Source organism: Engystomops pustulosus, chromosome 3, assembly GCF_040894005.1.
Source record: "Engystomops pustulosus chromosome 3, aEngPut4.maternal, whole genome shotgun sequence".
NCBI lineage: Eukaryota > Metazoa > Chordata > Amphibia > Anura > Leptodactylidae > Engystomops > Engystomops pustulosus.
The window spans coordinates 92,424,603-92,434,467 of record NC_092413.1 but is presented as its reverse complement, the minus strand read 5'-3'; the positions used below and the strand labels follow the sequence as shown (position 1 = coordinate 92,434,467).

The 9,865-nt window shown below is 45.4% G+C and overlaps 1 long non-coding RNA gene across 1 annotated transcript in view; it reads right to left on the bottom strand.

Moving 5' to 3' along the window:
• Nucleotides 1-8,942: 8,942 nt before the first annotated feature.
• Nucleotides 8,943-9,865, bottom strand: part of LOC140120508 (uncharacterized) — a 19,740-nt gene continuing 18,817 nt past the window's right edge. Inside the window, exon 5 of the long non-coding RNA XR_011853832.1 lies at nt 8,943-9,722. This is a non-coding gene — a long non-coding RNA (uncharacterized lncRNA). The remainder of the gene's footprint in view (nt 9,723-9,865) is intronic.

The following is a 9,865-nucleotide window of genomic DNA, read 5'->3' as shown; positions in this document are numbered from 1 at the left end:
CAACCTGAATAATTGATCCACTCCTCCTCCTCCTCCTCATTTTCCTCCTTCTCCTCCTCTTTGTACAGTAAAGCAGAGGAAAATGGCTATTTTTTGACAGGGCCCACTGGCTCTTGCTATAGTACTTCATGCATTTAATTTTTCTGGAGGGCCACCTACCCGGTCCTCTGTTTGAAACAATTTTTGTGAGTGCCACATACAGGCACTCAATCTATTCCATTTTTCTGGAGGGCCACCTACCCGGTCCTCTGTTTTAAAAAATTTTTGGGACTGCCACATACAGGCACTCAATCTATTCCATTTTACTGCAGGGCCACCTACCTGCTCCTCTGGTTTGAACAATTTTTGGGACTGCCACATACAGGCACTCAATCTATTCCATTTTACTGCAGGGCCACCTACCTGCTCCTCTGGTTTGAACAATTTTTGGGACTGCCACATACAGGCACTCAATCTATTCCATTTTACTGCAGGGCCACCTACCTGCTCCTCTGGTTTGAACAATTTTTGGGACTGCCACATACAGGCACTCAATCTATTCCATTTTACTGCAGGGCCACCTACCTGCTCCTCTGGTTTGAACAATTTTTGGGACTGCCACATACAGGCACTCAATCTATTCCATTTTACTGGAGGGCCACCTACCTGCTCCTCTGGTTTGAAACATTTTTGGGACTGCCACATACAGGCACTCAATCTATCCCATTTTACTGGAGGGCCACCTACCTGCTCCTCTGGTTTGAAAAATGTTTGGGACTGCCACATACAGGCACTATCCAAATTAAATTGTCTCCATAGCAGCCTCCACACGTTGTCTCCATTGCTACCTCCAAAAGTCGTCCATATAGCTGCCTCCATACATCGTCCCTTTATCAAACGAGGTGTGTCAGGCAGAAATTTGGGTTGTTTTCATGGATTCCACATCAAAGTTGTTAACTTTGTCACCACCCTGCTGTGTAATCCCCAAAATATACTGGCAAACTTTTACCATTTAGGGATATTATTTCAGCGCTTCTTGCGCATCTGTTTACATTCCCCTCACCCGGCATATCCTAAACTTATAAGAACGCTACTACACTTGATCTTATACAAAAGGTTCTTAGAAGTGCTGTTTGGGGAGTAGCCTAGAGACAGGGGCTTGGATTGGCGAAAGCTCGCCTGGCAGCGGAACGCCAGCTCCATGCGCATCATGCGCTTCTTGCGCATCTGTTTACATTCCCCTCACCCGCCATATCCCAAACTTATAAGAACGCTACTACACTTAACTTGGTGCAGGCTGGGACCGAGTCTGACCCTGGGGCTGGTCATATACTGCCGACGCAGAGAATTGCGGGGCCTACCTCGGTCCAGGTCTCAAAGGCCTACTATACCTCCTCCCACCCCTCCTCCACCTCCTCCTCCTCCGAATTACCATCCGTGGGCATGGCGCCATCAGTCGGTAGCTCTAGGCACAGCAGCAGTGCCGTCGCTAAGCGACAGCAGGCGGTGCTGAAACTGCTGAGCCTAGGCGATAAAAGGCACACCGCCCAAGAGCTATTACAGGGCATTCCACATCAAAGTTGTTAACTTTGTCGCCACCCTGCTGTGTAATCCCCAAAATATACTTGCAAACTTTTACCATTTAGGGATATTATTTCAGCGCTTCTTGCGCATCTGTTTACATTCCCCTCACCCGGCATATCCTAAACTTATAAGAACGCTACTACACTTGATCTTATACAAAAGGTTCTTAGAAGTGCTGTTTGGGGAGTAGCCTAGAGACAGGGGCTTGGATTGGCGAAAGCTCGCCTGGCAGCGGAGCGCCAGCTCCATGCCAAGATCCAACTAACATAGTTTTAACTGCAGCACCTTTAATCTACTACTAGTTCACTGCCTCCATACATGGTCCCCTTATCAAACGAGCTGTGTCAGGCAGAATTTTGGGTTGTTTTCATGGCTTCCATGTTAACTTTGTCGCCACCCTGCTGTGTAATCCACAAAATATACTGGCAAACTTTTATCATGTACCGATATTATTTGAGCGCTTCTTGCTCACCTCCTTTGGTTCCTCTCTGCCACCCATTGGTTTGAAGCCTGAGTCCATTTAGGGTATGTCGCCATGCCACTCTATAGCCTGCTGCCGCTGCCTCTGCATGCCGTCCCCTATAGTGTCAGGGTCAATTATTGGATGTTTTAGATGCTATCTAGCTTCATTCTGTCACTCTGTCATGGCCATGCTGTTGCCCATAATTTTGGCATAATGGTGCGATTATGCAGCCTCAGAGGCATCCATGCATGCTGCCCCTGCTGTTTCCTGTCCATTTCCGTGGTGTTTCCATCCTTTTCTGAGGTTCCCAGGTGTTTGGCCAAGCTTCCCTGTGCAGAGCCTTGGTCCCCTTGAAAAATGCTCGAGTCTCCCATTGACTTCAATGGGGTTCGTTATTCGAGACGAGCACTCGAGCATCGGGAAAAGTTCGTCTCGAATAACGAGTACCCGAGCATTTTAGTGTTCGCTCATCTCTAATCATGACATATTTTATCATTAGATACATTATAGCTCTTTTTTGTAGCTGTGCCCCAATGATTCTTCTTGCAAACATTTGAATCCTGCTTTTTGCTAACCTATACAAAAGGATATCACTGAGCTGGAGCAGATTAGTGTGTGTCTATCATCTTATATCTAATGGGCAAAAAGAACAATATTTTGTTCTGATCATTTCATGTCTCCATAAGCCTTTCTACTAGGAAAGCAGATTTTGCGCCTGCCATGGGGCCCAACTATTAAGGGAATCCATCTCTACTCAGCAGTTAGGTGTAGTTAGTGATTTCTAAAGGCGATGAAAAATTGATTGCTGTCCCATTCTAAGTTATCCATTTTCTTTATAATCACTTTTTGCACTATGACATCATTGTGTATGGTACATTATTTCTGTACTGTGACAGCACCGTGTATTTTATCTCTGTATGGTATTATCATTACTATATAGTTCAATTGTCCTAAAAGGAAAAAGCTATTATTAATGTTTTATTTAGCTACAGCTAGAAAACCATTAAAGGAGAAGAAAACAGGAGTCCAAATTAACATCAAAATACAAAGGCACTTTATTGATACAGATTAAAACCACTACAATTTATCTTAATATATTCAATGAAATAGCTTAGCATTAGCACAACACAGGAGATTCCAGAAAAAATTCCAAGGGACCCCAACATATGTTTTGCAGTTGCTTCCTCAGCGAAGCATTGTCATCTCAATAAGCTGCCCTTTTTATACTCTGGTGATTTGGTCTGATCATCTGATCCCTGTCATGACGTGATGGCTGCACAACTGAGATTCCCTGGATGCAGAGTGCGCCCACTTCCAGCTGATCAGCGCTTGTGTGTATGACCACCCATGGTGGTCAGCCATGCACATACGCACTCCACTAACTGGAACCATTCCACATGCGTACTGCCTCCGTGGAAATGAGCAAGACCATGAGGGAAAATAAATGCAAACATGGAACAGGCTATCAACCCATACCAATTCTCAAATAGAAGAGTTTGGTACATAAAAAATGGGAAGTGTGAATTAACGTAGGACTGACTAATTCTTTTATATATTTGAATAGACTATACACAGGGAGAAGCTTGAACGGCCATAAAAATCTAAAAAGGTTCACGCTATGAAAAGTACACTTAAAAGTAAAACATTACTCAAAGAAACAGTTCTGTCAGCTCACCTGGGACGCAGTGGATTAGTGGATTCAGGGCATTCCAGGGACCCTTCCCGCTACCCATGCCAATCCGTTTTATCATGTTATTTGTATATCTTCAATAAAAGTCTCTTCGATTTTACCTACCTGGATTGAAGTTTACTTTTGAGCCGGAGTTCCTCCTCCCTTTCCTTAAAACATTACTCTTCACATTTATCAGACCATGATCCAAAGAAGTACTAAACAAACTTATCTTAATAAGACATAACATTTACATCATAACAGTATATTTTGCTTATTATTATTATTAAGACATTGTGAATATATAAATGTATCATTAATAATTATCACCCAAAGTAGACTCACACAAATGTAAACTATATTGAATATAACATAAGATCCTACAGACCGTGTCCTTTTTAGAATCAATATGAAACTAAACCAACTGTCCAAAAAGAGGGCAATTCTTCTACAATTTTCCATTTTTCCATTATCTTCATAGATTTTTTATTGTTCATGTTTAAGCAATTTTTTCATCTTTCCAGGACAGATGAAAATCCAACCATAATGAACGAGCAGCATACAGACAAACCTCATAATAGACAGCTTATACTACCAAAACGGTGAGTGCCCTCCATAAGCTATAAATCACATAGAAAATAAAAACAAAATTAGTATCACAACACTGAGAAAACATATACATTTTAAAAACAAGGTATCAGGGATGATATAGAAAGAATGAGAAGCTCAACTTAAACCAGAAGGAGCCATAGTTCCTGAACTTACAATCCATTCCATTCTCTCTATGCTATTAGCTTCTTTGCATCACCATCTTTGTCACTGTGATAATAATATTACTCCTCCACAGTTTGTTTGTTTTATATTCTTTATTTTTCTTTCTTTTGTTTTGCTTCATTCTGCCTGTTATCAGTCATTAGGCTCCATTTGTCTTAAGAAAAGTCAGGAAGAGTAGCCTGGCAGTGTGTCTATAACACCCCAGGGAGTCTATGTTTGATCAGAGGAGCTTAGTCTTCTTAAGTGGTAGAATTGACACGCTTGGCCAGAGATGGTCCAGGAAGTGGGGGATGAAAAGAACCCACAGACTTTAGTTTTTCCCTCCAAATTTAGACAAAGGGAATATCATAGCTGTCCATAACTGGGGAATAATTAATAATTATGGGTCCCCAGTTACACAGGACAGTTATGGGGTCTAGACACACTCTTGGAGCGAAAATCAGAATGTTAGCACCAGGGAAAGGCAGCCAACAGCAAAACACCCCTTATATTAGGCTAAGACACCCCGAGTTTGGTATGTGGTTGATGGGAATAACGTACCCGTTTGGTTGGAAGCCATGGCACAATTGTGTCATCTTCCAATCAAAAGTTATGGGGTTTTACTAAAAACCCAGACCCAAAAAGTAGCTCACTGATGGGAGGGGGATAGAAAAACTCCCCCTCACAGTGACATCACAGCCAGGGGTGGGGGTCAAAAATCACCTGGGTTTAAATTAATGAAGCAGCCACATGATGTGGTTCAGTCTGAGTGACTCTAGGACAATAGAAGGCCAGATCGATGTCTATGCCCTGTCCTCGGGCCAAAGAATTTCTTCCTATTCCATTAGCAAGAATTTTTTTGTTTCTCTCTCTTCCCTCACTGTTTGTAAGTATTGTATGTGTATTGTTTTAATCCTTTTTTCATTTTATCTGACAATTGAATTCTTTCAGTGTACTGCATTTTTATGTAAATTAAAAACTTTTAATAAGCCTCTGCTTATAGCCTTAAAGAATCTGGGTCTCTGAAGGGAATCACGTTACCAGAGGTCATTGTTAGCATAGTCCATGTAGTAAGCGATTGCATGTTCTGTGTGAATTTATCATTGTAAAATCGTATAAGTAGTGAGTGCATGTGCTGAGTTATCATCAGAGTGCATTGTCTGTGTGGTTGAGGTGCCTACGGCCTTCTTTGTGTAAGTAACTTGTGGCTGGTGGCAGTGTTTGGCTGGATGCTGAGATTCCGTGGAGTAAATTTAGCGTAGGGATGCCATTTTGTGGAAGTGGGCGGAGCTTAAGGGCTAAATTCTGGGACTCTATAGAGTAGGCATACCCGTGTGTGAACTCTGGTGAGTCGGGTTCGTGACAGTCACCACAATGGATTTTGTGCCTTGAATGAGGATCAGAGGCATAGCTTCCAGGGGGCAGAGGAAGCGGTGGCTCCATGGCCCTGTGACTTTGAAGTGCCCACTCTTCAGCTTTCATCTCTATCTATATCCCTAGGATGAAGATAGAGTTGAACACAACAAGTGCAATGAGCAGGCCCTCCTCCTCTCCCTGAATTGATAAATGAAAGATGTCAGTACTCTTGGTCGAAAGAGAGTCCAAGCAGAGCTGTGCTGGAGTGAGGTGAAACCTAGCACTGAGCTTCAGCCAATCAGTGCTAGGTATCTCTTAGCTCCACCTTAGATATTGCTGTGTGTGTGGATGTCTGTGTCCTACAGATGATAAGAACAGCTGAAGAGCACATGGTATGGAAGAAGAGGAAATTCCAAGAAAGATTGGTGAGGAGATAGCATGTCTTGTGAGAGGGGCCATTATTAGGAGGGTTAAAGGGTTCCAATGTGTTTTGATTGAGACACTTATGTAGTGCATATGCCTGGTCTCCCTGTAGCCTTGAGTCTGTAGGACAAGGAGCTGCTTTCCACCTCTCCTTGCACTGATAAATAGAAGCTGCCAGTAACCCCCTCTTATGTCTATGTCATGTGCTGAGGAACCCCCCTATTATGCCTGTGGTAAATGGCCTTTATATTCGTGTCATGCACTAGCCAGCTCCCCTCCCCCTTTATATCTGTGTCATGCGACCGCAAACCCCCGTCCTTATATCTGTTTCAGGCTCTGGGCAACCCCCTTTATATCTGTGTCATGCGCTCATCAATATTTGTGTGATGCATATCACACATATACATTTAAGTGGTTATTCTAGAATGACACTGGATAGTGATTATATGAGTGAGACTGCCAACTGGCAGGTGGTAGTGATTACACTAGACTGGGGACTCACACTGGGTAGCCATTACACTAGACTGGGGACTCACACTGGGTAGCCATTACACTAGACTGGGGACTTACACTGGGTAGCCATTACACTAGACTGGGGACTCACACTGGGTAGCAATTACACTAGACTGCGGACTGAGGATGCGGCCACAAGTCATACTTACATTGGCCTTTTTGCATTGGCATGCTTGCTGGCCTCAGCCTGATCGCATATGCAAAACACCAGGTGCTGGTTACCAATAGCATGCGTTTCAATGGAAGCGCATATGCGATCAGGTTGAGCTCTGCCCCAAGATGTTTGCATTGAAGTTGTAAATGCAACATCCCCCACCGGGGCCTATCCTTTCTTCAGTGGCTGTAGACAGCTGGGGCCCAGAATACTGGAGTTTCTAGCTTATGTGGCCTTGGGGATGCTATGGTCATGATGCTTGGTATTGGGACCGGATGATGGGCGTACATCCTGGCAGGTGTGTGCAAGAAAAGTGGATTGAGAGGCTGATGAAGAGGATTCTCACTGGGGAAACCACTGAGTTGTAAATGGGAATCCCTGGGTGATGGAGAATGGAGAGCCTGTGATGGTGAAGCAGCCTGATCCAGGGATCACACGGAGGCACTTTGTGCAAATCAAATAACAGTTCTTTATTGTAACTTCAACGGCAGGTTATGGCCTAACATCAACAGCAGGTTCAGCTGGAAAGCTGGTAGGAGATAGCTGGTCCATAGAAAGGGTTGCTCACAGCCTGGTAGTAACTTCAGGCTGGGCTGGTTGATGGAGCAGAGTCCCGGATGGTGCACCTCTGCTCTGGGGCTTAGTCTCCTGACTTGCCCAAGGTGTCAGGCAGCTGGCCTGGGACACCTTTGCTTCCTGAATGACAGCACTGCAGGAACTGCACACCAGACTTGCTTCTCAAATGCTGACTAAACCCTCCGACCTCAGACCAAGGACCTCTTTGGGTCAAACTGACTCTGACCATGTGCATCCACCCACAAGGGGTTTTATACTCCCCTAGTGAGGTGGCAGCACTCTCCAATCAGCTTCCAGCTTGCTTTACAACACAGTATATCATTGGTTATAGACAATGGATATGTTAACAGTTTCCCTCCCAAGCAATTACAAAGTTCTCCACTTTTGGAGACCTCCTAGAAAGGTGATCAGTCTCCCTAGGCAGTTCGTTATATGGAGAGGGTGCTATTCACAACAACTACCTACCCTTCTCACTGTTCGTCTTGCTGCTAAAGCTGTTGACAAAGATGGTTTTCAATAATGACCAGTATTTGGTGAGAATGGTGGTATTTTCCCACTGACTATTAAAAGGGGAAATAAATAGAGATGAGCGAGCACTAAAATGCTCGAGTGCTCATTATTCGAGACAAACTTTTCCCGATGCTCGAGTGCTCGTCTCGAATAACGAGCCCCATTGAAGTCAATGGGAGACTCAAGCATTTTTCACTGAAAGAACACATTGAAAGAACACTAAAGAAGAACACATTGCAGATGTTTGCAGATGTTTTCACTGAAAGAACACATTGAAAGAACACAGTGAAGAACACATTGTTCTTCACATACTATTGTGAAGGACACCCTTGGCGCGCGTCTCTTACGATAAGTTAACAGATGTTCGGAACATCTGCAATCTGTTCTTCACTGTGTTCTTTCTGTGCTGTTGGTCCTGCTCCAGCCCCGCTCCAGTCTCTGCTTCAGCCCCCGCTCCAATCCTCCAGCACCGCTCCACCTGCTCCACTCCGTGATGCCCGCTCCTCCATGCCCTCTCCGATCCTCCATGCCCGGTCCAGCCCCGCTCCGATGCCTGCTCCGATGCCTGCTCCAGCCCCGCTCCGATGCCTGCTCCAGCCCCGCTCCGATGCCTACTCCAACCCCGCTCCAATGCCCGCTTCAGCCCCACTCCGATGCCTGCTCCAGCCCCGCTCCGTTGCCTGCTCCAGACCCGCTCCGATGGCCGCTCCAGTCCCGCTCCGGTGGCCGCTCCAGCCCCGCTCCGTTGCCTGCTCCAGTCCCGCTCCGATGCCTGCTCCAGCCCACGCTCCGATGCCTGCTCCAGCCTCGCTCCGATGCCTGCTCCAGCCCCACTCCGTTGCCTGATCCAGCCCCGCTCCGATGCCCGCTCCAGCCCCGCTCCGATGCCCGCTCCAGCCCTGCTCCGATGCCTGCTACAGCCCCGCTCTGATGCCCACTCCAGTCCCGCTCCGATGCCCGCTCCGATGCCTGCTCCAGCCCTGCTCTGTGATGCCCGCATACCTGCTCGGTGATGCCCGCTCCGCTCCTCCATGCCCGCTCCAGCCACGCTCCACTTCAGCCTCTGCTCCTGCATGCCTGATCCAGCGTCTGCGCTCGTGTCTTCGGCTAAGTGAGCAGATGTTCTGAACGTCTGCAATCTGTTCTTCACTGTGTTCTTCACTGTGTTCTTCACTTAAATGATCCTGTGTTCACTGTGTTCACTGTTTTTATTCTATTCTTCACTGTTCTTCACTGTCTTTTCTTAATTAAATGCTCGTTCTCGAGCAGGGGAAATACTCGTCCGAGCAACGAGCCCTTCCGAGTACTCTAATACTCGAATGAGCATCATTGCTCATCTCTAGAAATAAATTTTATTCGGGGATCACTTTTAGATCTAATAAAGCCTGCAAGTAAAGTGTTCCGTGACACCTTTTGAGTCCTTCAACAGCCGTCCTGGATCTTCCGGTGGGCATATCTGTGATGGATCTGAAGCCATTCCTCAAATTTTTCTTTGGAGGAGCACATCCTCCTTATGCAGAGGACAGCTCTAATCATTGAGTAAGGGGTAAGCTGGTGATGCCTGGAGTAATGAATTAACTGAAGTCTCCTTCCTGTAAATATCCATCTGCAGGTTGTCTCACACATTCACATGCACCCAAATGTCCAGAAAGTTCACAGCGCACTTGTCCATAAGTCAATTTAATTTTAAATGCATTATGATTTTGATCATCCTTAAAATTTGTCAGCTAACTCTCAGTTTCCTGCCAAATAAACAAATTGGCATCAATATAATGAAGCTAGCACTGCACATGGTTCATGTCGCGCCCACATGTATATATATATACATGTGGGTGTATGAATGTATCAGACTTTGCCTGATTCAGTGGACTACATAAGTGAGTGG